This window comes from Orcinus orca, chromosome 15 (assembly GCF_937001465.1).
Source record: "Orcinus orca chromosome 15, mOrcOrc1.1, whole genome shotgun sequence".
Classification (NCBI taxonomy): domain Eukaryota; kingdom Metazoa; phylum Chordata; class Mammalia; order Artiodactyla; family Delphinidae; genus Orcinus; species Orcinus orca.
Window position 1 is genome coordinate 80,008,143 of NC_064573.1, and position 27,955 is coordinate 80,036,097.

General features: G+C 40.1%; 1 long non-coding RNA gene across 1 annotated transcript; it reads left to right on the top strand.

Moving 5' to 3' along the window:
• The first annotated feature begins 13 nt into the window (after positions 1-13).
• LOC125961291 (uncharacterized) lies at positions 14-27,948 on the top strand. Its single transcript, XR_007471801.1, has 3 exons — positions 14-3,595; positions 23,952-27,503; positions 27,807-27,948. It is a non-coding gene; the product is annotated as an uncharacterized LOC125961291 (long non-coding RNA).
• Positions 27,949-27,955: the final 7 nt, after the last annotated feature.

The following is a 27,955-nucleotide window of genomic DNA, read 5'->3' on the forward strand; positions in this document are numbered from 1 at the left end:
CTTCTGCATACACAATTAGCCCTTTTGCTTTTAAAACAATATCCAGCCAGGTCCTTAGTTTTTTTCCCCCAGAATATGAACTAAAACAGTAACTTGCATTTATACACTTTTTTCTTCAGAGATTATATATTTAGTTTTTAAAAATACGTGTTTAATATCCAGGATCCCCCTTTTTCCCATTCTAGCTGATAGTGAATTATCTCTTACTGCAAAGGTAGTCTTTTCCCTTAATTACATTTTCTTCTCCCTTCCCTAGGCCAATTCTCATGATTCTACTATTTTTTTAAAGAGGCAAAATAAGTAAGGTGAAAATGATTACATAATAAGGTAGTAGATTTAGGTAAGCAAACGCAGGGGTCCTTATTTGCATTTGGTGCTTGGTCCACTTAAAAAGTAGTATTTTTTCTTTGTATTTTTCAAGAACCATATACTAGACTTATGAGAATAGTATTGCTTTTTTGCTTCTTTGTAGAAATCTGTTTCTGTAACAACCAATTTTAGGTAGGCTAATAATACTAACTTGTTTTTTTCAGAGTTTGAAATAAACTTTTTTTTTAGAATGGTTTTAGATTTACAGAAAAATTGGAAAAATGGTAGAGTTTCCATATGCCCTGCCCCCAGTTTCTCTATTATTAACATCTTACATTAGCATGGTATACTTGCCATAATTAGTGAACCAATACTGATATGTTATTATTAACTAATGTCCTTAGTTCATTCAGATTTCTTAAACTTTGCCTAATGGCTTTTTCTGTTCCAGGATACCACCTTACATTTAGTTTATGGATCTTCTTAGTCTCTTATTTGCTGTAACAGTTTCTTAGATTTTCATTGTTTTTGATGACCTTGACAGTTTTGGTATTTTTTTTTCTTTTTTTATTGAGGTATAACTGACATACATTATTTTATTAGTTTCAGGTGTAGATATTAACTTTAAAATACCATATAACCCTGAGAAACAAAGAATAGCATGGGCAGAGCCTAACCTCCACACTTGTTGATTTTCTGCCTAGAGTTTACTGGTTAATTTAGCACTTAATTGAAAATATAACTCTAGGAGGAAACTTTCTTTTCTCAAAATAGACAAAAGGCTAAATTCTGTATGTTCATTAAGTTTTGATTTTTTTTTTTTTCAAAGTATGGGGAAACCTGAATTGGGAAGTTTGTCACATGTCCAAAGAAATGTAAGGACAGAATAGACTGATCAGCACCACCTGTCCTCAACCCTCCCCCCCAAGTAGATTAGACTGGTTTAGTTACTTTGTTGGGCTATTCACCAACAGCTGTTTGCTGAATATTTTTAAGTCTCTCTGTTCTTTTAGAAGAGAAGCCTGATTTATCTGGCCTCTCAGTAGCACTGATTACTGAGTTCTTGCTGTAGCCTTCTGCTTGATCTTTTCCATTTTGGAAAAACTCAATAAAAGCAAGTGTCACAGTTTTAGGATTGCAATTAGCATTTGCTTCTGCATTTCATCTTTCTGAAGTTTGTACAGTGACTAAAACATTCTCATTTTTGGAAGTTCAGCAAAATGAGGGAAGCATAGTTCAGAAAATTCTCATGCTGAGGAGTACAAGTCCCTCTCTTGTCATTCCTTTTCCCATGTGTTCCAAACTGAGGCCGTATAAAGTATAACTGTAATGTGACTTTTTCAACAAATAGAGTGGCTATATCCAAATTAGTTATTCCCTTGAAGTGGTCAACTTTGGAGGGCATACATTTATTTCAGGGAAAACTGCCTTTGCTTAATGTGCTCAGAATTTTAATTTTGGATCACTGTTTTTCTTTTGGCACATTATTCTGACTGCTCTGTCACAGTAAATTTTCATCTTTGGGGGGTAAATTACACTTTAAGAAACATTCACAAGTCACTCAGATCAAATTAGGGGAATAAAATGGCAGGATGAAATAGAATAATCTCTTTTTAAACACATCTCAGATGTGAAGTAATGGGACTGTTTTTCTTGTATAACTATATACTGCCCCCTAAGGCTTTCCAAAAGAGGCATTCCAAAAAACATTTGAAAGGTGAGAACTTGGGTAGAATAAGAGCATGGTTTTCCAGGGTGAAAAGATGTCTGAGTACTCTGAAGGAGAAGATTCAAATGCTCGTCTTAGGTTGTTGAAACAATCTCAGTACTTGATATCAACCTTCAGTGCATCCGAATTTCCTGTAGAACCTAGATAGGTAAGTAGATAGATAGATAGATAGAAAGATAGGTAGATAGATGCATCCCTAGGCCTCATACCATTCTTAACTGTATCACAATCTTTGGAACTGGTGTTCAGGTAGATATATTTTAAAAAATACCAGAGATTTTCTGACAGCACCAAAAATTGAGGACCATTGCTTTACATTTCGTATATATTTCATATACTCCCTGAGGTACAGAGTTGACTTTTTTGTACATACTATCCTTTGTAAGTAGGGGAACGTACTTGCCTCCGTAAAGAGGCATTTGTATTCTCTCACAGAAGCAAAAAGATGTTCTCATTTCCTTCAATCCAAAAGAGTTCTTTTCTATTGAGCTGCTGCTTCAAACCATCTGTACTTTTCCTACATACCATTTGTCACACTGTACAACTTACTACTTTTATCAGTCCCACTAGAATGGAAACTCCATAAAGTCAAGGACCATGTCTGTTTTGCTATCACTATGACCCAGCACAGTGGCTAGCCCATAACAGGCACTCAAGAAGAAAAGAAAGGATCAGAAATAAATATGCAAGGCTAATAGGCCATGATTTAACAAAAGTAGGCCTGAACCTGAACTTGCCTTAATGATTTTGAAATACAATGCTATATATAGCAACAAATATTTATTAAGTTGTGCGTTAGAGCACTAAACAGAGTCGAGTGACTGAGGCACCAATCCCAGTTCTCCCATTTGGTAGTATAGACCTTGAGATTGTTACTAAAACTCTTCTGTTGCTTCATTTGTATTGAATAAGAAAAGGTGGTTAATCTGAAGGATCTCTGTAATTCTTTCTATCTCTGAAAATTCTGTGATTCTAAGTGCCTGGTATTACGCCAGGCACAATAGCTGACAGCAAAAGAAGCTTTCTTAAGGACTCATTGTAAGTTGTTTAGATGTATATTTCACCAACTAAGAGATGACTTACTAAATTTCAAGTGAGTTCCTAAGTCTAGAACCCCTATGCCCAAGGACAAGAATAAACATAATAACATTAAGTGTTTTCTGTAGGAAAGGCATTCTCTGTGAAACCAGCCTTCCCTTCTCTAGAAGAAGGGAATATTTTTGCAGCTGTGAAGTGTGCAACTTTTCCTACGTGACAGTGTTTTGTTGTGCTGACGGACTAGGAAAAAGAGAAGTTAGGAGAGTGGAATTTTTAACAGTTTTTAAATCCTCTTCACTTATCACTCAGCAACTGGAACAAGAGAAACGTGAACTAAGACGATTTGAGAACCAAGAAGGGGAGTGGGAAGGATGCGAAGCTGAGCTGGAGAATGATGTGAAAGAGCTTCAGGATGAGTTGGAGAGGCAGCAAGTTCATCTATGGGAAGTAGATGGAGAACAAACACAGGCTGTCCAGGAATTATCAGAACAGAACCAAAGGTTATTGGCTCAATTCAGGGTGAGTTACAAGTTAAGAGTTTATGGAATAAAATAATAAAAGTTGAAACAGCTTTTGTGTAATGTCAACCATTTATATGGTAAGAGTAGTTCTGATTTTTATTGCCTTGGGTATTGATGTCAACAAATGAAGTATTTTTCACCTATAAGAATTTCAGCTGTGGTGAAATAGGCATCAGGAGAAAAGACCCTTGCCTGTCATTAGCCAGCTGTGAGACTTTGGCAATCACTTAACTTGGGAGTTTCCTCATTTTTAAAATGTAAGAGTTTGCTTAATGATTTGATGTTCCTTATAGCGCTAAAAGTCTATGATTCTTTTACCTAGAGAAAATCTATTTCCGGTAAAGCTATGTTAATGCATTTAGTTCAAATGTTAAACAGTGCCATCTTTAAACTGAAAAGCTTGGGGAAAATTTCTAGAGCAAATTATTTTCATTGACGTTACATTTGTGAATGTACATTTCATATTATTTAAATATGAAAGGAGGCATGTGTATCTGTGTTTAAAATTTGTTCTCTTTATTTCCACATTAAGTAAAAGTTCCTTTTGGTACCTTTATAAGGTGGTGTCATGGAAGTAATAATTAATTAACCAAAGTCAAGACTGTAAAATCATTGCAAAGAAGGTGTTTGAGGGGTGGATAGGTGGAAATCTAATTTAAATACAGAACATACCTTTTAACAAATGCATGAATGTTGTTAGTAATTCCCTGGTCTCTAAACCCACCTAATTTTGAAAATTAAGAGCTGGATTTATTGTTGTACCTCAGTCTTTCTCATGTGTTGAAAATGAGCTCAGTTACCAGAGGAAAAAAAGAACTTCTACTCTGATCTCATCCCTAAGCACTAACGTTCTCATGAGAGCACTGCCCTTGTCTGCATGGTTAGTGTTTGGTGCTTAGGTCTCTGGGAAAGGCTTAGCTAGAGCAGCATATGAAGTTATTTCACTAGTTTGTTTCATAGTTTCTTCCCGTGGGCACCCTGAGACTGGTCAAAACCTTCATGCCTCACAAGGAAGTGCAAAGTAAATGCTACCACTAGAGAAAGGGAGAGGAAGAAGGAGAGGTACAGAGGAGAGGATGAACAAGGGGTCCTGGAGGAGATGGGGTAGGGGAGGGGGGAACCTAATAATTTGGAAAACAGCTAGTTGCAGGAACTATCAGAATGTATGTGAAGGTGAGAATTCAGGTGGTAGGTGGAGCTAAAGATCTTGCCTGCAGGTTTCTCAGCTAGGGAATCAAATCACCATTTGATTGGCTGGAAAGGAGGCGCTGGACAGTTCTTCAAGAAGTCATTACAGGGCCAACTCAATAGCCTTTCTGACTCAGTTCTAAAACCTCTTTCATGGACTTCCCTGGCGGTCCAGTGGTTAAGACGCCGCACTTCCATTGCAGGGGGCACGGGTTTGCTCCCTGGTCGGGGAACTAAGGTCCTGCATACCGCGTGGCTTGGCCAAAAAAGTAAAGAATAAGACCTTTTTCAGCAACTGGGAAGGGAATCTCTATTCTCATAAGATTTTATAGGTTTTTGAGTCTTCATTCATTATTCATGAAAGATTAACCAAATAGGCCTGGCCAGATTGATTTATTTGTTCAAAAACACTTATTTAATACTTACTCTGAACAAGTGTTTCTTATGGAGACATGAAAGGAATACAAGAAACCAGAACAATTTAAGAGGAAATTATTCCTGGGAGCTAAGTTCATGTTACAAAATAATGTGAGCAGAAGCCAACTCAACTCTGCTTTCTGATCTGGTGAAACGTAGGTGGCCGAGAGAGAGATAAAAGGAGAAAGCAAATATTAGCGTGATGTAGAGAGAGCACTCTGATCTCTTTACCACTCTGTGATGGAAGTAGTGGTATTTATCCTTTATTTGACAGATGAGGAAACTGAGCATCAGAGGGGTTTTTTATAGTTTTGTAAAAATATTTTTATTGCAGTATAGTTGACTTACAATGTTGTATTAGTTTCAGGTTTACAGAAAAGTGAATCATATATATATACACACCCACACACTTATCCATTCTTTTCAAGATTCTTCTCCCATATAGGTTATTACAGAAAATTGAGTAGAGTTCCCTGTGCTATACAGTAGGTCCTTATTAGTTATCTATTTTATATATAGTAATGTATATATGTTACTCCCAACCCAATCTCCTAATTTATCACTTCCCCCCACGTTTCCTCTTTGGTAATCATAAGTTTGATTTCAAGATCTGTGAGTCTGATTCTGTTTTGTAAATAAGTTCATTTGTATCATTTTTCTAATCAGATTCCACATATAAGTGATATTTGTCTTTCTCTGTCTGACTTACTTCACTTAGTATCATAATCTCTAGGTCCATCTATGTAAGCATCAGAAGTTTAGTGACATTGCCCAAGGCTTTGCACTGGTTACAGGTTAACCACTGGTTTCAGGAGTGGTTTTTGTATATTTTCAAGGACAGGTAGTCAGAAATAAAAACCTCACATGTATTTCCATCTCACTGGCTTGTTTTTTAGTTGATATTTGCTGGAAGTTATTGTTTTGGTTGCCCCTTAACTTCAGAGTCACTGAGTAAAATGAATCCAAAGGTTTGGGGTCTATTTTTAGCAGTTTGTTATATCAAGGGTGTGCTGCAAAGATTGAGAAGGATTTGTTGAGAGGCTCACTTCAGCTAGGAGAGAAAAGGGGCTTTTGAACATAGGAGCTCTCCTCTGTGAAGACAGCATTTCCAGCTTTTTCCAGTTGGGTACTCTTGCTAATTAGTAGGTTAAACACATTAGGGTGGTAATTGCTTGTTCGTTCAGCATATGGGTGTTTTTATTGGTAGATTCATGTCTTGATTATTTGAGCCTGTTCTTAATTATTTATGCATAGAGAGCCATGCCTGATTCAGGAGTCTTCAGGTTGGTTCTGTTAGTTACAACTGTATCATGTTCTGATTATCTTTTGCAAAAGAGGAGAGCCTGAGGTTCTAGCATATTAGGTCTGAATTTGTTGGGGGCGGGCGGTTTGCAAGGCCCAAGATTCAGATGAATCACTATGGGAGTAGATCTTCTTAATGCTGCTAGATTTGACCTAATACAATGGCAGTGGGCCTTTTTTTTTTTTCTTAATTGACATCTGGATTCCCTTGGTCCTTGTAGGCAGCTTAACATATTGCATTGGAGTGATGAAAACAGAGTTAAATGAGCTGCCCCTGCATGGTGTGAGGTGAGGCCTCTAAGTTTTGTACCTGCCAGATGGATTGCAGGTGGTAATAAGGTTGGAGTTTCCCGGCACAGAAAAAAAAATTAGCTGCAAATTCTATACTCCTTTGTTACCTAAGCTTGCTGACCTATAGTTCTGGCCCCTGAATATTGTTGCCTTGAAAAATAAAGTATCTGTATTCAGTGAGTAAACATAGTCAGCAGAAAAGCCTGTAATGTTTGACTCAGATAGCGTCTTCTTCACTGCTCTTCATTGGCGTCCAGGACAGTGATCCAATGCTATCACACAGTTTTTAGAACTGAAAAAGAACTTCTAGTCTAGCTGGACTAGACTAGAAAATGTTGGTAAAATGTTTGCTTTTCACAGATTCTGCAAATTTGATTGTGTTTTAAAAACATTTGTCACACTTTGAAGAACCATTACCAAAAAACATATCACATGCTCTCGAGATGAACGCCATATTAGACAGGTGAAAGACCATTGGTGCCTCAGGTTGTGCTGCCAGCTTACGTTGCTTTCTGCTTAACTAAATAATATGATGCTGTTGTAACATGAGCTGCGTAAAAACGGGTAGCATTTGTAACTACTTCACTGGATGAATTTAAAAAATTGTGTTCAACACTTTAAAATCAAAGCTAAATCCACAAATACATCAATACTGATTAAATCTGCTATTATCATTGTCCTCCAATTTCAAATTGTTTTTAGAAGGCCTAATTATTTTTAATGAGTTTATCAATCTTAATACAGTTAAACTTATATCTTATTCAATATTAATAAAAGATAACCTGTATCTGTTTACTGAGGCTTCTTATAAGGTTATATATGGAAAAGTATATGGGGTGGGAAAACCTCCACCTGACATAACTTGGAAAGCCATAGTTTAGATCAGTGGTTCTCAGACTATGGTCTGAGGAGCTGTAGGTCTCCAAGAGGTGCCTCAGAATAGTAACAAGGTAGTACAATTCAGTTATTTTCAGCAGATTCATAGAATTGTGCCACCATCACTGTGAACCAGTTTTAGAACATTTCCCTAGCCCGTCCCCCCACCCCGCCCCCACCAACGGTTCCCTGATGACCTTTGCAGTCAGTTTTTACTCCCACCCCTACCCCCACCCTCAGCCCCAGGGCAACACTGATCTGCTTTTGATCTTATTGATTTACCTTTCCTGGATATTTTGTATAAATAGAATCAGACAACAGGTGGTTTTTTGTGTGTCTGGCTTCTTTAGCATAATGTTTGTGAGGTTCACTTACATCGTAGCACATATGAATAGTTCCTTTTTATTGCTGAATAGTATTCCCTTGTGTGGATATAGTGTATTGTGTTTATCTGTTCACCGGTTGATGGACATTTGGATTATTTCCAGTTTTCGACTATTATGAATAGTGCTGCTGTGCACATGAACTTGATTCATGTACAAGTCTTTGTGTGGACATTTGTTTCATTTCTCTTGAGTGGAATTGCTGTCTGGTATGTCTCTGTGTAACTTTTTAAGAAACTGCCAAACTGCTTTTCAAAGAACATTGTATCATTTTACATTTCCTCCAGCAATGTCTGAGAGTTCCAATTTCAACAAAAAGAGGACCCTTTTTTAATAATAAAAAGATACTGTATACTCTCACATGATAATAGGTGTCATTTTAGTATCTGCAGGTTAATAAAAAGAATAAAAATGACAGGGAATTAGTAATACTCCTAGAAGGTTTTATATTCTGTAATCACAACAGCATTTAATGTCTTGATGTATTTAGTCTACACGCAGCACTTTCTGTGCACTTTTACAGCAATTCAGTGTCCCCCAAGGATCATGGTTGGGAGCTACTGGTCCAGATGACTTGTTTAGAAATAAATTTAAGCTATCTTTTTATCCATCTTCTGTAAAATAGAGACCTACCTCATAATGTTGTTTAGAAGCTAAAGCATTTGGCCCATACTAGGTACTCAATTAGTGACAGCTATTACTACTAGGGATTAGTGTGACTTAATAGAGTATAGGCTTTGGAGCCATACAGGTGAAAATTCTAACTTTCCTGAACCAGGCTAAATTAATAACAGTCTCTTCTTTACTCAAACTGCCTTGGAACAGAGACTGTATGGATTCTTGGAAACACCTCTTTCTATATTTATTCCTTGCTGACTTCAAAATGCTGTTTGTATCTATCCATTTCATTTGGTTTCATCTTTTTTGGGTTTGGAAGCTTCTCATCCCCACCCTCAAATTACCAAAGCTGCTTAGCAAAAGTTGTTCCTGTATTCTAAAGCTGTAGTTCTCATCCCTGATTGCACATAAGAATCACCTGGGTAGCTTTTGCACTGAATACTGATTCCTGGGTCCCATCCCCAGAGATTCTCATTTAATTGCTCTGGGATGTGATCTGCACATCAGGATATTTCTTTAAAAAAGCAGGTGATTATAATATGTGGCCAAGGATGAGAATTACTATTCTAATATGAAACCAGGATTTGTGACAGCTGTTCTTGCCTACTTGAGTGTCAGCAGTCAGTGTTACAAATATCTTAATTCCTTCATCAGTAAAGGCGTTAAGCAAAATAGAGTGTCTGGGATAGCCTGTCAGAATGACACCAAGCCACTGGAGGAACCTCTCAGGTAAGCCTTTCTTCCACCAGAGTGGCACAGTCAGTATCTGAAAGGAGGTTCTGTGGAATGATAAGCGAAAACTTTAAGCCATGTTGAAGTCAGGGCATGTTTCATCCATCATCACTCCTTGTAGGAGGCAATGTGGCATAGTGAGATGGATTCCGGTTTTGGCCCTAGATGAATCTGGGTTTATTTTGGTTCTGTTGATTACTAGCTGTGTTGCTTGGGATTCAGAGTTTGCAATTGCACATTTTTCTCATGTGGACAAAAATAGAGATTATTAAAAACACAACCAGAGGGCTTCCCTGGTGGCGCAGTGATTGGGGGTCCACCTGCCAATGCAGGGGACGTGGGTTTGTGCCCCGGTCCAGAAAGATCCCACATGCCACTGAGCGGCTGGGCCCATGAGCCATGGCCGCTGAGCCTGCGCGTCTGGAGCCTGTGCTTCACAACAGGAGAGGCCACAACAGTGAGAGGCCCACGTACTGCAAAAAAAACAAAAAAAAACCACAACCAGAATCATACTATACACCTTACAGCGTTGTTAGCATTGTGGACTGTATAGTTCTTAGCATACTTCCTGGCTTAGTAAGTAGCAGTTGTATTGTATATACTACTCCTACTCATGCTAAAGACTGTCATTGACTCGTTTGTATCTCCAGTGCCAGTCACGGTGCCCTAATGCTCAGAAGGTTATAAAATTTGATGATATAGAAAACAGAAAATTTGATTTCTTTTTTTAAATCAGTTACTCATAGGTAAATAATTAACAGAGCTGTGGCATTATAAAATTAGTGCTCAGCAAGTAAGTGTTGCTACACGTTATTTTAATGGCAATATCCCTTCCTTTTTGTTTAATGAGATTCATGGTCAAAGTCATGCAGTGTCATACACCCCAGGGACAAAAATAGTAGCACCTCAGTATTTAGCAAGACATGCTTTAGTAGCTATACCAAGTGTGATAAAAACAAAAGAATGGACACGAGAAGACAGCTGTAAAGAATAGTCAGGCAAGAAGTCAACATCAGAAAAATCAAGAGTCAAAAATGTTAGGATAGATAGACAAGCCAGAATCAGAACATATAAGACGAGTGCAGTTCATCATGTATTTTTTTTCCTAGCTTTGTCTGCAGAGGTCCTAGAAGCAATGAAATACTAATAGTAATAAGTACCCCTAATGCACAGATTTTACTTCCTAAATATCACTCCCAACTAAAAGGAACCAGGACTCCTAGGAGAAATGACTAATTCTAAGTCTAGAGTAGGAACTTAACAGGCTGAGCCTGAGACATCATCTTGTGCTAGAAGCCAGAAATTCAAATAAAACCACAAAAAAACCTTGAGTTGCCAAAGCAATCTTGAGAAAAAAGAACAAAGCTGGAGGTATCACCCTCCAAGACTTCAGACTATACTACAAAGCTACAGTAATCAAAACAGCATGATACTGGCACAAAAACAGATGCATAGATCAATGGAATGGAATAGAGAGCCTAGGAATAAACCCAGGCACCGATGGTCAATTAATCTACAACAAAGGAGGCAAGAATATACAATGGGAGAAAGTTTCTTCAATAAGTGGTGCTGGGGACTTCCCTAGTGGCACAGTGGTTAAGAATCTGCCTGCCAATGCAGGGGACACGGGTTCAATCCCTGGTCCGGGAAGATCCCACATGCCGCGGAGCAACTAAGCCCGTGTGCCACAAGTACTGAGCCTGTGCTCTAGAGCCTGCAAGCCACAACTACTGAGCCCTTGTGCCACAACTACTGAAGCCCGAGTGCTTAGAGCCTGTGCTCTGCAACAAGAGAAGCCAACACAATGAGAAGCATGCCCACCACAACAAAGAGTAGCCCCCACTTGCCGCAACTAGAGAAGGCCCATGTGCAGCAACAAAGACCCAATGCAGCCAAAAATAAATTAATAAAATAAATAAATTTAAAAATAAATAAGTGGTGCTGGGAAAACTGGACAGCTACGTGTAAAACAGAGAGATTAGAACATTTTCTCACACCATATACAAAAATAAACCCCAAATAGATAAAGACCTAAATGTAAGACCTAGAGCCATAAAATTCCTAGAAGAGAACGTACGCAAAACATTCTTTCACATAAATTGTGACAGTATATTTTAGGATCTGTCTCATAAGGCAAAAGAAACAAAAGCAAAAATAAACAAAGGGACCTAATTAAACCTAAAAGCTTCTGCACAGCAAAGGAAACCATTGACAAAATGAAAAGACAGTCTACTGAACAGGAGAAAATATTTGCAAATGATATTGGGAACTTCTGCTTCCAGCCAAGCTAGAGTAACAGAGGCCAGATTACCTCCCTACTTAAAAAAACAGAGAGACTATATGAAACAATTGTTTTCAAGACACCAGGCATCAAGCAATGAAGGACAGTGATCCCTGAGGGATGGCAAACACGAGGTGAGCCCTGCAATTGACCCATTTTGCCTTGAGTTTCCAGGCTCTGGCATCAGGAGTAGGAAGTGAAGGAGAGCCCAGTAGACTCCCTGAGTTGACATGGAGCTGTGAGTCTAGGGAGAACAGTGCAACTGCAGTTCATGGGACAGAGTATCAGAAAGAAGAGATACATGGAGAGAACTGCAGAGATCTACAGAAGTTCTCCCTTGAATACTCAGCAGACTGACCAGCACAAGCATGTGAACAAACTAGTCAAGACTGGGAATTTGAAGAAATTAGAAGCAATGATGTCCAGTGCTCACACAGTGATAGGAACAGGCACTGTTACTGACTACAGTCAGACACGAAAATTTCGTACTTCGTTAGGCACTGGGTGGATTACTCAGGAAGGTCTTGGTTTCATAGTAGGAAATAATTAGCTTTAGACTGAGCACTGCTCTGGACCTGCCTGACAGTCTTAAAAGCAAGATTCAAAAGGATCAAACCATGTCCAAGTAACTTAACTGTTTCCCAGAACAAAACTCAAAAAGAGTTACGGGGGGAAAAAGCAGTTTTAGGAATTCAAATATATCCAACACCTTATAAGGTAAAATTTACAATGTCTGACATCCAATCAAAGATTATCAGGATACAAAGAGACAAGAAAACATGATCCACAAGCAGAAAAATCAATCCATTGAAACTGACCCAAAGTTGACACACACTAGAATTAGCAGAGAAGAACATTAAGGGAGTGATTATAACTTGTATTCTGTATGTTCAGAAGTTACATAGAGACTTGGAATATATAAAATAGATCCAAATAGAGCTTCTAGAAATGCAAACTACAATGTCCGAGATGAAAAATACACTGGCAGGATTAATTGCTGATTAGACGTCGCAGGGGAAAAGATTAGGGAATTTGAAAACAGTAGTAGAAATTATCTACATTGAAACACGAAAAGATCATCAGTTAGCTGTAGGACAGCTTCAAGTGGCCTAATACATGTGTAATTGGATTCCCAAAAGAGAGGGGAGTATGGAAAAAAATATTTGAAGAAGTAATGGCTGAAAATTATCCAAACTTGCTGGAAAGTATAAACCCACAGATCTGAGAAACTTAAGTCTTTCTTCTTCTTCTTTTTTTATACAGCAGGTTCTTATTAGTCATCAATTTTATACACATCAGTTTATACATGTCAATCCCAATTGCCCAATTCATCACACCACCACCCCCAGCCCCCCACGGCTTTCCCCCCTTGGTGTCCATACGTTTGTTCTCTACCTCTGTGTCTCAATTTCTGCCCTGCAAACCGGTTCATCTGTACCATTTTTCTAGGTTCCACATATATGCTTTAATACACGATATTTGTTTTTCTCTTTCTGACTTGCTTCACTCTGTATGACAGTCTCTAGATCCATCCATGTCTCAACAAATGACCCAATTTCATTCCTTTTTATGGCTGAGTAATATTCCATTGTATATATGTACCACATCTTCTTTATCCATTCATCTGTCAATGGGCATTTAGGTTGCTTCCTTGACCTGGCTATTGTAAATAGTGCTGCAATGAATATTGGGGGGCATGTGTATTTTTGAATTGTGGTTTTCTCTGGGTATATGCCCAGTAGTGGGATTGCCGGGTCATATGGTAATTCTATTTTTAGTTTTTTAAGGAACCTCTATACTGTTCTCCGTAGTGGCTGTATCAGTTTACGTTGCCACCAACAGTGCAAGAGGGTTCCCTTTTCTCCACACCCTCTCCAGCGTTTGTTGTTTGTAGATTTTCTGATGAAGCCCATTCTAACTGGTGTGAGGTGATACCTCACTGTAGTTTTGATTTGCATTTCTCTAATAACTAGCCACGTTGAGCAGCTTTTCATGTGCTTCTTGGCCATTGTACGTCTTCTTTGGAGAAATGTCTATTTAGGTCTTCTGCCCATTTTTGGATTGGGTTGTTTGTTTTTTTAATATCGAGCTGCATGAGCTGTTTATATATTTTGGAGATTAATCCTTTGTTCGTTGAGTTGTTTGCAAATATTTTCTCCCATTCTGAGGGTTGTCTTTTTGTCTTGTTTATGGTTTCCTTTGCTGTGCAAAAGCTTTTAAGTTTCATTAGGTCCCATTTGTTTATTTTTGTTTTTATTTCCATTACTCTAGGAGGTGGATCAAAAAAGATCTTGCTGTGATTTATGTCAAAGAGTGTTCTTCCTATGTTTTCCTCTAAGAGTTTTATAGTGTCCAGTCTTACCTTTAGGTCTCGAACCCATTTTGAGTTTATTTTTGTGTATGGTGTTAGGGAGTGTTCTAATTTCATTCTTTTACATATAGCTATCCAGTTTTCCCAGCACCATTTATTGAAGAGACTATCTTTTCTCCATTGTATATCCTTGCCTCCTTTGTCATAGATTAGTTGACCATAGGTGTGTGGGTTTACCTCTGGGCTTTCTATCTTGTTCCATTGATCTATATTTCTGTTTTTGTGCCAGTACCATATTCTTGATTACTGTAGCTTTGTAGTATAGTCTGAAGTCAGGGAGTCTGATTCCTCCAGCACCATTTTTTTTCCTCAAGACTGCTTTACTATTCGGGGTCTTTTGTGTTTCCATACAAATTTTAAGATTTTTTTGTTCTAGTTCTGTAAAAAATGCCATTGGTAATTTGATATGGATTGCATTGAATCTGTAGATTGCTTTGAGTAGTATGGACATTTAAACAGTATAATTCTTCCAATCCACAATTATGAAATATCTTTCTGTTTATTTGTGTCTTCTTCAGTTTCTTTCATTAATATCTTATAGTTTTCAATGTACAGGTTTTTCACCTCCTTGGTTAAATTTATTCCTAGCTATTTTAGTCTTTTTTATGTAATCATAAATGGGATTGTTTGTTAAATTTCTCTTTCTGATAATTCATTATTAGTATATAGAAATGCAACACATTTTTATATATTGATTTTATATCCTTCAATTTTACAGAACTAGTTTATTCTAATGGTTTTTTGGTGGAGTCTTTAGGGTTTTCTATATATAATATCATGTCATCTGCAAATAGTGACAGTACAACCACCTTCTTCCAGAGGAACCACTATCCAGACTTTTATGGTAATCACTCCTTTCTTTTGCTTTCTAGTGAGTTTTACTTGCTAAGTATGTATCTGTAAATAATACTGTTTTTTGGCCTGTTTTGGAATTTTGCATCAATGGAATCATACAGTATGAATTATTTTGTCTCACTTCTTTTCCTTAACATTTTGTTTTTATAGTTCATCCATGTTGATATTTGTAGCTTAGGTAATTCATTTGCTTTGGTGTATTGTATTCCATTGTGTGAATATATAACTTACCTATTTTTCTGGTAATGGTTGTTTATAGGTTTTAGCTATTAACAAATCATGCTGTTATAAACAATCTTGGACATCTATTCTGATAGAACTGAACACACATTTCTGTAGGATATACACATAGGGAATTGCTAGGTGCATAAAGCTTTGACAGCTTCTCTGATGATTATTCCTAAAGATAGATTCCTAGCAGTAAAATTAATGGATCAGAAGGTCTAAGCATGGAAGATGATTCAGGACTTCTATGAATTTACTCCATAATCAGCATCATAGCCTTTATTCTAGTTTAACTTTTCTACAGTGTAAACTAGCTACACGTTGTTCAGTGTGGGAACAAACTATAGAATCAGTAAGCAATTTCCTTGTTTTTTTCTTAAGTTCATCTGGAAATGTATTTCTTTCATGCTGCCTAATACCTATTCATGTGGGTTTATATAGTGATTATGGCCAATTGGCTGGAAAGCTTAGAAATGTTGAATCTCTTTGTATAGAAATATCAATTAAACATGATCAAATTAATAAATAAAGACATTGTTTCAGTATGCTTTATTTGAAGATTCACTTTCCAGAACTTAAATTCTGTCAACTGAATGTTTTAAAATATGTGCTTCTATGTTGTTGTTTTCACTTTAGCAAATGTGAAATCTGTTTGTTCATTTACCTGTTTCATGTCCTTCTTGAATGCAGGGCTGCATCCTAATCAATGCCTAAAATCTTGCCTTGCCTGTGATGGATGTTCAGTAACTGTGTGTTGAAACAGTATTGGATTACCACATTATTTGAAATTGTTGCCTTTTTGCATTTTTGCTCTTCCTTAGTATGTTAGGTGTATTAATGAATGATCATTTTGACTTACACAGCACCTTCTTTTCCACCTAGGAGCTCTGAGGTGACAAGTTATTTGGATTCTTTTTGATTTGGAATAATTATTCTAAGATTTAAATTAGGCTCTGTCTGGATGTGCCCAAACTTTCATTTCTATCTTGTTAAGCTTCCCTGCTCCCGTGAATTTTCAGGCTTATAAGACTGCAGTTAATTAATAATCTCCATCATTGCATCCCAGATAGACATGGGGGTTGACAGAAAGGAAGCAGAAACAAGTTTAAATAGAATAGCGCTTAACAGTGAGATAACACTGTATACCTGAAATCCTTGGCAGACCTTAATCGATTTTCCAACCCACTGGAGAAGTAGGAAATGGGTTTTTATTACGTATTTAATGGCTGAGAAGGCGAGATATGTTTTTAATATCTTAACTCTTCCTGAGAAGTGGACATTCACTTGGAAACAACTTACTTTGTTTAAAATCATGAAGACATTTTTTGTTGCCAGGCTTACATAATAAATTTCTATTTTTTTAATCTGAATTTTTTAAGAGACTCATCCCTTGACCTTTCATTTTTCTCAGAAGGCGGAAACTGAGTCAGCTTCAAAATTTATGGGTTTTATTTTCACGAAGCCAACACACTAGACAGTTTGCAGAAGCAGTAAGCGCCTCTTGCTCCCTCGCCATCCTTGGAGAAACAGGAAAATAGAACAGATGCCAACTCAGAACACAAAGTAACGTCTGATTGCCCCTGAAGGGTGGTCTCGCCGTGGGTAGGGTTAGTTTGTCCCATGTGTTTGAAGCTTGAGGAGACAGAGGCCAGATTGCTTACATGAATTGCTTATGTTCACCCAGTTAGGAATGGAGTCCGGTGACAGGTTATCCCTGTCCCAATATTTTTTGGTAGTTAATCTTTTTTTTCATCGAGATACATGTTTAGTTTGCCCAGAGGGCTAGCTCTAACTATAATACAATACCTTTTCTCTTCTTGTCAAGAAAATATAGTGAGTGAACATTCTGAGTTTGTTACATTGAAAGTTTTTGAAGAAATGAAATATTTATTAATACTTCATTACTTTATTAGTAATAACAAATGACTTGCCAGCATATCTCACAACTGATCATGACCAAACAGTATGTTCATAGTTAAAGCTTTACATAAGATTTAATTAATTTTTTCCAAAATAGTAAATGACCATTGTTACGTCTTTCAGTACATTTGATTTCTTAAACAAAAACAAAACAAACAAACAAAAACCCCAGCAGGCTCTGCCTCCCTGTCTGCTTATATCAAGTATAGTTCTTTTTATTTTTTTCACTGTTGGTTTTCTTTAAGTCATGTTTTTGTCAATCGATTGCCTGTTGTGAGCCAAGCCCTTTCTGAATCCTGGAGAAGTGGCAGAAGGCGAGCCACCCTTTCCTCCAGGAGCCTACGGTCAAACACCTGTGACTGCTTTGAGGAAACATTTAACTTATTGTACTGGGAAAGTAACTTAACCTCTCCAACGTTCAATTTCCTCATCTAAATAGTGGGTTCATAATACCTGCCTAACAGGTATCATTATGAGGACTTCAGGGAATAATTCACGTGACAGCACTTAGCACTGGTGCCTGGTGCAGGGTAGGCACTCAAGGACTGTTCATTCAGTTTGCATCTGGAGAGCCATGCAAGACACTATCATTAGATAATTAAAGTATGATATGAAGGCCATTTAAAAAATATGAATTGAGAGACAGAAGCAGGAACTGAGAGCTAGGGTTTATTAGGAAATGCTCTGTGGAGGATGTAGGGTTTAAAGAGGCTCAGAACTTAGATGATGAAGCTGTAGGTATTATCAGGGTAAAGAATGGATCGCCTCTGATTTGGAGGAAGAGTTTGGGGTCCACTACTTAAGTCTCACCAGCTTTTTATCCCCACATAGTATCTGTATTGCTTCCCCAGTGGCTTCACAGAAAATAATTCTGTACCCAGTGGTAAAACCCTATGGGGCTAACCCTTGTTAGCATTACTGCTATTTCCATGGCAACCATCAGATGATATAAAATCTTAGTGAGGCAAGACATGAGAAGTATTTTCATCAACAAATGCCCCAATTCTTGTTTTTTTAAACAAATGCCCAAATTTACTGGTAGAATGTCCCATGGGAGATTACCCGATCACTTAGCTGCTGTCACCAAAATCTAAACCCTGCTCTTCCACATTTCTGTGTTTGAACATTTAGTGGGAGATATTTTTTGAGAAAAAAAAGTCTTGGACGTAACCAGTAAGGTAAATTTGAGAGGGGAAAAAGTCTTTATATATCTCATTTATAGATATTTTTGTGACTATTGATAGAGTTTTGTGACTACTGATAAGTAATTAGGTACAAAGGTAAAACTGGCTTGACTCATCTTTTGTCAGTTTTACTCAAATGAAAGGAAAGATTTAAAAATAAAATTCTTAATATTTAAAAATAAAATTTTCCTGCTGAAAACTGAACTCATTCTGTAATACGGGGGATTTTATAGAATTTGTTTCATTCTCTGTGACATTTTAGGAATATGTTACAGGCAACCGTAAGTTGAAAATGAGTGAATATATACATGTTTCCCCTGTATTCAACAAATTTGTCTACTGTGTGCCTGGCATAGTTCTGAGTACTGGGGTTATAGTGACAAATGAAACAAAGGCCCTGCCCTTTTAGAACTGACATCAGGGGCAGAGAGAGAAGCAATAAGTCAATTAACAAAGAGCTAAGTGTCAAGTGTGATAAGTGCTCTAGATTAAAATTAAACAGGGCGGTACTAGAGATTGACACATGTAAGGGTCGGGTGAACAAAGGAGGCCTCTCTGATGAGATGACATTTGGGAAGAGACCTGAGTGAGTGAGGGAGCAGGCCTTGTGAATATCTAAGGGAAGAGTGTTCCAGACAGCGGGATAGCAAATGCACAGATGGTGATGAAGAGTATGCTCGACAGGGCTGAGGACAGCAAGGAGGCCAGGATGAGTGGAACAGAGAGAACACAGTGGATAAAAGAGCAGATCAGAGGTGAGGGCAGGTGGGGGCAGGAATCTTGTAGATTAGCTATCGAGGCTATAAGCCGTGATAAGGACTTTGTTATATTTTATTCTGAGTAAGATGGAAAACTTCTGGATGGTTTAGAGCAGTGACACAATATGTCTTGGGTTTTTAAAGGATTGCTCTGCTGCTTGGAGAGTAGGCTCTAGGAGGACAAGGCTGGAAGCAGGGAGACCACTTAGGTGATGACTTACTGCAGTCAGTAGTCTAGGTGAGCGATGATGCTGGCCGGACCTAGGGTGGGAGAGTGGGGACAGAGAGTAGCAGTAGTATGCTGGATGTTCCTTTTGCTCAATAAATACTCATAGTGCTCATTATATATGCCAGACACTGTTCTAACAACTTTATAAACATCAACTCATTCCTGCTCATAACAACCCTCTGAGGTAAACTTCAAAGGTACAGCCCACGGGATTTGTAGATGGATTGGATGTGGGTAGAAGAGGGAAAAGAAGGAGTCTGGGATAATTCCTTTGTGTGGACCTAAAATTCCTAAGAATGGACTTGCCATCTCCTGAAAAAGGAAAGATGCAGGAGAAGCATGTTTGGGTGGAAGTCCAGAATCAGAAGTTCGGTTTTCATGCGCGTTGAGTTTGAGATGCACAGCAGCTAGCCAACTGGACGTGTTGAGTAGGCAGTTAGATAGAGGAGCCTGAAGTCAGGGAAGAGGTCAGGGCTGGAGATAACTTACAAAAGCGGTCTGAAAGCATTCAGGAAGAAGTGCCCACTGGAGGTCTGGTTGTTGCTGGTAGACCTAACCAGAGGTAGGTAGGAGGAGTCTTTTCCCGTGGGTGTGGTTGTAGAGTGGCATTTTCATTGGATTTGGATCAGATCTGCATTTGAATACTAGCTGTATCGTTTACTAATTAAGTGACCTCAACCATGTGATTTAATCTCATTTAGCTTCACTTTCTTCATCTATAAAACGGGTTAACAGGACACATCCCATAGCATTGTTAAAATAAAATGAAATAACGTATGTTACCTACAGCAGTGCTTGGACGTGGAAAGTGCTTAATAAATATTCATTATCTTCCTTTTCCTCAGATTTGGTTTGCTGCATTCGACCCATACTAACAAAACATGAGCTTCTCTTCCAGGATAAAATAAATCTGAATTGAAAGCCTACTCCCACATATACTTTCGGGGGTGCCTACTTAATGACAAGCTCCAGAAAGGATTTCATTCAAATTTATTTCCTGTCAAACAGTAATGACCTTATAAAAGAAGGGACTTTTGTGAGGCTTATAGAAGGCACAGGGGAAGAAGTTGTGGGTTCTGAGTATTAAAATATTCCACACGCCAAAGCAGAGTGAAAGTATAGGTAGAAGCACCAAGCAGCAAATCCGAAGATCAGTCATAGGTAATTTACATGAAAGCATAAGTAAATCCACCTGCGTCATGGTGATGACCTCTAGGAGAAAATAGTGCCCCTTCCTAGTGATGGGCTGTTTAAATCAAAGGGAATTTTATCTTATTAATTACCTGATGATCCTGCTGGAAATTTGCTAAAGGGACACTCCTGGGGTTAAACTTAATCCCACTTCTATTTTCTACAGTCTTAGCTTGAGAATCAGTACTCACTTAAGGTGCTCAGATTTTAGCTCATACAAATGTTTACATTTATGCACCTACTAGGTGCTGTGTACATTTTTAGGCAAATGATTCCTGTCCTTAGGTCCTTCACAGTGTACAAGAGAAAACAGACATGTAAACAAATACACAGAACAGACTATGTGGTAAACAAACAAAATAGAGTATATGATACTCAAAATAGAGTATTACTACAGGACTGCAAATAAGGTAGTCATTTTACCCTAGGAGATTATAAAAACAGTATAGTGGTCACCTCTGAACTGGGCTGTTAAGGTTAAGAATTTATCAGGTAAAAATTTTCGGGGAAAGATATTCTAAAAAAGGAGCACACCATAAGCAAAATCATAGAGTCATGTTCAGGGAAAAAAGAAAAAGGCACAATAGTTTGTTTTTAAGGTGGTGGGAAGAACAAAGTGTGACCACCGGTTTGGAAAGCAATTTTTCCTTAACCCTTCTTCAGCTCCAAACAGGAACATTTGAACTTTCTAACCTTCTTTTAAGGTCTAGATGAGTCCCCTGGTGAACTATATGACCAAGAGAAATTAAAAGCATTAAAAATACTAGAATTTTCTTTCTTTATTGGGATTAGACATGACAATTATTTTCTGAGGGAATCCTGAGTGTGTCCCTATGACACCATTTGTCTTCCTGTGAAGGACTCCTAAGTGTTTACTTACCCCAGCCCATTCCCATCACTGACCTAAATTAAAATTTGTTAAGTAGAATGTCATTTCCCCCTTAGCCTTCCTGTTTTTTATGAAAAGGTTCTCAGTTTTCTTTTCTAAGTATCTCCGTGTAATCTTTTGAAAATATAAACATTTTCTGGGAAGTCTGCAGTGTTCATGGTATTTTCAACCCTGAGGGAACAGGGAGGCCTGTTCCAAGACAGACACGTTCTTGCAGACAATGCAGTTCCTCAGCTTAGCTGGATAGTAATTCTTTTAGCTTGGCGCTAATTCCATGTCCACTCCCCTTTTTACCCCTGAGACCTTCCAAGGTTCCTCTATGATCACCACACCACATCCACGGATAAAAGAGAGTGCCTAGATTCTCTGCAGCTCGGCCTCAGTGAGGGCTGTCATTCTCTCCAATCAATCTCTATACCAAATTTTCTTAGGCTCTTTAAGATCTGCCCTCTTTTGTATTTAATCTTTAGACTTTCTGTGCCAATGACTTGAACATCAGATCTTCAATCCAGTTAATCTTTGAGGTTATTAGAGCATTAATAGTGGCAGAGACAACAATAGCAACAGACAGCTCACACAGTACTTACCAGATGCTCTTCTCAGCACTTTACATAGATTAATTTATTTCATCCTCACAACGGCCTTTTGGGGTAGCTACCACTTTATCCTCATTTTACAAGTGAGGAAACTAAGGCACACAGAGTCTCGCAGTTTTGCCTGAGGTTACACAATGCTGTAACTGGTAGAGAAGAAAGACTGTTCTTTTCAGAGCTTGAGTTTGGAAGACAGTTTTCCCACAAGAGTTTTATTTACCTCTGTATCCTCAATTGAAAGCATACAAAGCAAGTGTTCCACCCATGTTGGAGTTAGTGCAGAGTGCCAGGCCATCAAGTGTACACAGAGGATTGTGTCATTGTGGTTTAAAAAAAAAAGGAAAAATAAAAGACTAAGTGAATCAAAAGCTCTGACTGTGAATACAGTATATTGGCAATATCTGGGGCCTATTTTATTATATGAGTCCTCATAGGACATTTAAAAATAAAAGTTTAAAAAACCTATTCTCTCTGACTTCTTCGGAAATATTTTTTTATTTAACTATTAGTAGGGATCTGACACTGAATAATGGCCCTCCTCCAGAAACAAAAACGGATTAACATTTGTCCTTTTTTCTTTTTCAGTTAAAAGCCTGTGCTGCCAGAGTTGCTGGTCTTTGATGCTGAGGGATTACGATTGGGACAATAATTTAAAAGATGATAATAAAACTGTTATTGTGCTCTGATTTTAAAGTTAGTTCAAATGAAACAAAATTAGACATGGCCCCTAAGAGCAGCTTTTCACATATCCCATATAAGCAGGCATTCCCAGGGGCTTCCCTGGTGGTGCAGTGGTTAAGAATCCACCTGCCAATGCAGTGGACATGGGTTCGAGCCCTGGTCTGGGAAGATCCCACATGCCACGGAGCAACTAAGCCCGTGCACCACAACTACTGAGCCTGCGCTCTAGAGCCGGCATGCCACAACTACTGAGCCCGCGTGCAGCAACTAATGAAGCCCACATCCCTAGAGCCCGTGCTCCGCAACAACAGAAGCCACCACAATGAGAAGCCCGTACACCGCAATGAAGAGTAGCCCCCACTCGCAGCAACCAGAGAAAGCCCGCAATGAAGACCCAACACAGCCAAAAATAAATAAATAAATTTATTTAAAAAAAAAAAAAAAAAAAGCAGGCATTACCTTCCATGAGTAATAAGCATTGTTGGTGGCATCAGACTTTCCTCATTCCAGAGTATGAGTTTTTAGCATCCCTGAAAATCATCTAATATGTGGCTATTTGATTTTGTCTAAAAGAAGAAAAGTAGTATTAAAATGGAAAGAAACTGAAAATGGGAATCAAGTGCTAACCAGCCGTGTGATCTTAGGCAGGACCCTTACTTTCACTCACTCAAGTCATATCACAGGCTTGTGTGGCAACGTGCTTGGGTCCCCACTTGTGTGCACAGTTGTGTGTATCTGTTTAGCACACGTGTTGGTTCACAGGTTCATTTATTCTGGTTTGTTCATCTGTGGTGCTCACCATACCTCACCAGCAGCTTTCTCACCCCTGGTCCCCTAGTTTTGGGGGCCCCTCTTCCCCATGCCCATCCTACTGACTCTGCTTAAAGAAATCTTACCTACCAAGATTCAGCCCAAATTCCATCTTCTGGGGAAGTCTTCTGTAACCACACTAGCTTCCTTTCGCTGCTTTCACACAATATTCAGTTCAAGGTCAACCAAACACTGCAGACCAAGATTAACTGCATGTACTGAAATCCTAATATATTTGTGGCTCCACGTGGCTCAGTCTGCCCAAGGCATTAAGCACAATTTAACTCTCAACCTAGATTTCTCCCTGACAATCAATGTTGGCTCTTCCACGTTTCTTTCAATCTGTTTTCTTGTTCTTATGTAAATCTTTGTTCTGATTTTTTTTTGTTGTTGTTTAATCTCTTTTTCTCTAGGTCCAACTTTCTCTCTTATTCTCTCCATTGCCCCTTGTCTGTGGACTCAGTGCCAGGAATGGAACTGACAAAAGCAAAGTATCCTTAGATGGAAGAAGAATGAAGCTGGGAGAGGAACTAAGCAAGCAAAATGTAATGTCTTTTCAGGATGCTGCAGAGGGAAGAGATGTGAACACTTCGACATGAATAAACATTGTCCTCCCACTGTGCTGAGATCATTGGGAGAAGCACCGAATTGGGTAAGAAACAGCCATTCACTTCCTCTAAGAAGTTATACAAAGTCTTAGCCTTGAAATATTCCAAAGCATTTCATTGTTAGGGCCCAACAGTGTGTTTTCAGGTCGAAAAAAATCTAGTTCCACCTGCTCTCTAAAAACAGTGGTAACTGAGGTGTCCTTTAGGGTCCCCGAACCGTGAGATTTTAAATATTTGGTTGTTTAGTCCCAGTGCTGGGACACTGACACTATCAAATGAAAGGTGTTTTTTGGTTTGTTTTTGCAAACAGTGTGTGGGGGTGGGGGGGTGTAATTCAAAGCAACATTTAAACGGAAAGACATTCTCTCTCAGAAGCAGGAGGAAAAAGTGCCTTATTTGCACATGCAAAGAAACTCGTGACAGGCTCACCACGCCCCACCTGCAGCCTGGCCCCCTAAGGCAGTGAGTAGGTACCCCGGAGATTCCCCGGCTTTGGAAACACACTCACATACTTTCTTCATGGCAGGACATGCCTCTCCTTGGCTAGCTGGGACTTCTTTTTCTTCTTCCTCCTTTTCCAGGTGAGGCAGCCAGCACCTCTCAGGAAGCCCCTCAGAGATGGTAAAAATCCATGCTTCCGAGTGGAAAGAGCTCTTACAGTCTCGTAGTTTAGGTTTGAATTCACTGACTAGCTGTGTGATCTTAGGCAAGTCATGAAACCTCTTTGAATCTCCGTCTCCTCACCTCTAAAATAGCTAGAAAAAGTATCTGCCAGTTGTTTTAAGGGTTCAAAATAATACATGTGCAGTTCTTGGCACCTGGTAGGTACTAAATATCTAGGAGCTATTACTCCATCCAGGTGACGAAGTGAGGGGAGTCTAGCCATTCTCCTCACCCTCACTTCTCCAGATGGGGTCCCCAAACCAGCAGCATTAACTGTGAGCGCGTTAGGAAGGCAGACCTGCTGAGTCACGCTTGGCAGTGTAACCAGATCCCTGGGTTCATTCCTCTGCACATCAGCCTGTGAGAGGCTGCAGCCTCAGCTGTGCCAGGCCCTGGTGGGGCCCCCGCAGGACTGTATCCCAACTGGAACACAGCCTCCTCTTTAGCCCCCTCCAGGCTCCAGCCACGTGAAACACTGGCATGTACCGCAGGCTTCGTCTTTAATCTTCGTGGGTCAGCTCATTTAATCTTCAAACAATCCTCGGAGGGAATGCTGCTCTCTCCATTTTCCAAATGAGAAAACTAACCCTACATGATGAAAAATCGCTTCCCTGTCGTCACCCAGCTCATCTGTCACAGAGGCAGGTTGAAACCCAGGGTCATTTGAATCCAGAAGTGTGGCTGACAAAGCCTCTCCTTGACTAGACTCTTGCTGGGCTCCCCTAAGCTCTCTTCCTGACTGGGCCTCAACCTCAGCCTATAAAAACAGCAGACTCTCAGCACGAATGATTTAGGGTCTCTGTGAGAGGCTAGGAGCCTAACTTCCTTGAGCGCCTGAAGTTAGATAACCCAGATAAGTTTCATGTGGAGCCCTCCACCTTCCCGCTTTTTGTACATTTAGCAGGAATTTCCACGTGTAAACCCCACCATTGCCCCTCCCTGCTCTCTCATTCTCCCTTTAAAATGCCCTCTGTACAAATGGAAGTTGAGGTCAGTTCATGCTGGGCCATCTTTCCTACTGCAATAGCATATTACTGATTAATATTTGTCCTTAACACTTTAGTGTCTGTCTGTGTTTATCTGTGACACCTCTTTACCACTAGGTTATCTATCTAATGCTGATAAGATGGAGAATTCCCTGAAATCATTTCTCCATTCAGCCAACTTGATTAAAAGAACTCTGCTCCCAGAGTACTTGTCCAACAGGTGATCACAGGTTTGGACCCCGGGTCCAAACCTCTGTCTTTCCTCCGTCTTTCTGCGCTGACGCTTACACACATTAGTGAGGTCGATGGAGGGGAGAGGGCTGTAGCCGCAGGGCACCATGGAGGGCAGTATAAATACTGATCCAGATGTCCCAGAGATGCTCAACCAGTGCTTCGGCCCTGGACTTGCATCCAGTTTCCCTGTGACTGCAAAGAGGTGAGCTGCAGCACAGCCCTGGCATCCCCAGGGCATCCCTGGGGAACTCTAAGTCCCGGGTGGTGACAGACAGGAGCCATCTATTAGATGACCACTGGGGACTCTAGGAGGGGAATGCTGGTGGAGAACACTGGAGCCTGTTCTTTCAACATCACCCCCAGTGATGTCCTGAAGGCACCCCACCCAGGCGAATTACCTGGAATCCAGTCTCTTTCTTACAGCCTCTCTGGGATTATTCTGGAATGATCTGACAATATCTGAAATCAGGGCTTGGAGGAGCACAGGCAGCTGTGGATGCCAAGACCCCAAGTCGCTACAGGGAACATGAGGTGGGGGAGAATGGGAAGGGAGGGCTGGAACCCTGAGGCCCGGGGACTGTCACGGGACCTCTGGGGAGGACTCAGCCCTACGGGAATCTAGCCCCTGATGTCAAGAGATGAGCAGAGGAATGTGTGTTCAATTGCTTTCGGATAGCAAATTACTGTGAGACACTAGTATGTTATGAGGACATTTTGTTCCCATTCCCAAGGCAGGCTGATAGGAAGGCAGGCCCAGCCACACAGGGCTGGTGGCAAGATGTAAGTGTGCCACAGATAAAACTGGTCAGGCACGCTCATCACCATGCCAGGCCTGTCCACGCCCAGCGGGCACCCACACCACACGCTGACCCCACTCCAGAGGAGCACAGTGCTGGGCGTCACCACACTAGCTACTGCGTCGGCCCACCAGAAATGCCAACTGTCTGCTGAAGGTGGGGGAAAAGCCGGATAAGGACCAGGTTCGACTTCCTTTATCCTTTGGATTTTCTGCTCGTATCTTGTTAAGGCCCTGCCCCTCATCCCCCTGCCTTTCCTTCTCTTTTTTTTCTTTAATTTTAATTTTGTGGGTGGTTCTTTTGGAGCCCTCTACAGCTTTAGGGAACTTTGAACCCACTCTAGTCTTCCTTTATTCCTTCTTCATCCTGGTGAACTCTGGAGAGCAGAAGGAGCTTTTAGAAACTCAAATCAAAGCATATCGCGCTGCCACCTAAACTCACCATTCTGTCACATTTAGAACCAACACCAAACTCCTCACCAAGGCCCCTGAGGCCTAATATGATCCACCACCTCCTACTCTCTCTGCTCTGTACCCAGACATACTGGGCTGCCCCACAGGGCCTCTGCATCTGCTGCTCCTTCTTCTGAAGCACCCTTGCCCATTCTCGTCGTGCAGGTCTGGCTCAAATGCCTCTTCTGGCACAAGTCCTCCCTCCTGAGCCCCCAGCTCTGCACCCCCAGCAGTGCCTATCACATCACCCACCACAGCACTCACCACAGCACCCTCATCACTCATCAGTCACCCAGCACAGCACCCACATCACTTGTCAGTCACCCAGCACAGCACCCTCGTCACTCATCAATCACCCACCACAGCACCCTCGTCACTCATCAATCACCCAGCAAGCACCCAGCACAGCACCCTTGTCACTCATCAATCACCCAGCACAGCACCCACGTCACTCATCACCCATCACAACACCGATGTCATTCATCAGTCACCCAGCACAGCCCCCTCGTCACTCTTCAGTCACCCAGCACAGCACCGTCGTCACTCATCAATCACCCAGCATAGTACCCACGTCACTCATCACCCAGCACAGCACCCAGCACAGCACCCTCATCACTCATCAGTTACCCAGCACAGCACCCATGTCACTCATCAGTCACCCAGCACAGCACTGAGGTCACTCATCAGTTACCCAGCACAGCACCCATGTCACTCATCAGTCACCCAGCACAGCACCCTTGTCACTCATCAGTCACCCAGCACAGCACCCATGTCACTCATCAGTCACCCAGCACAGCCCCCTCGTCACTCTTCAGTCACCCAGC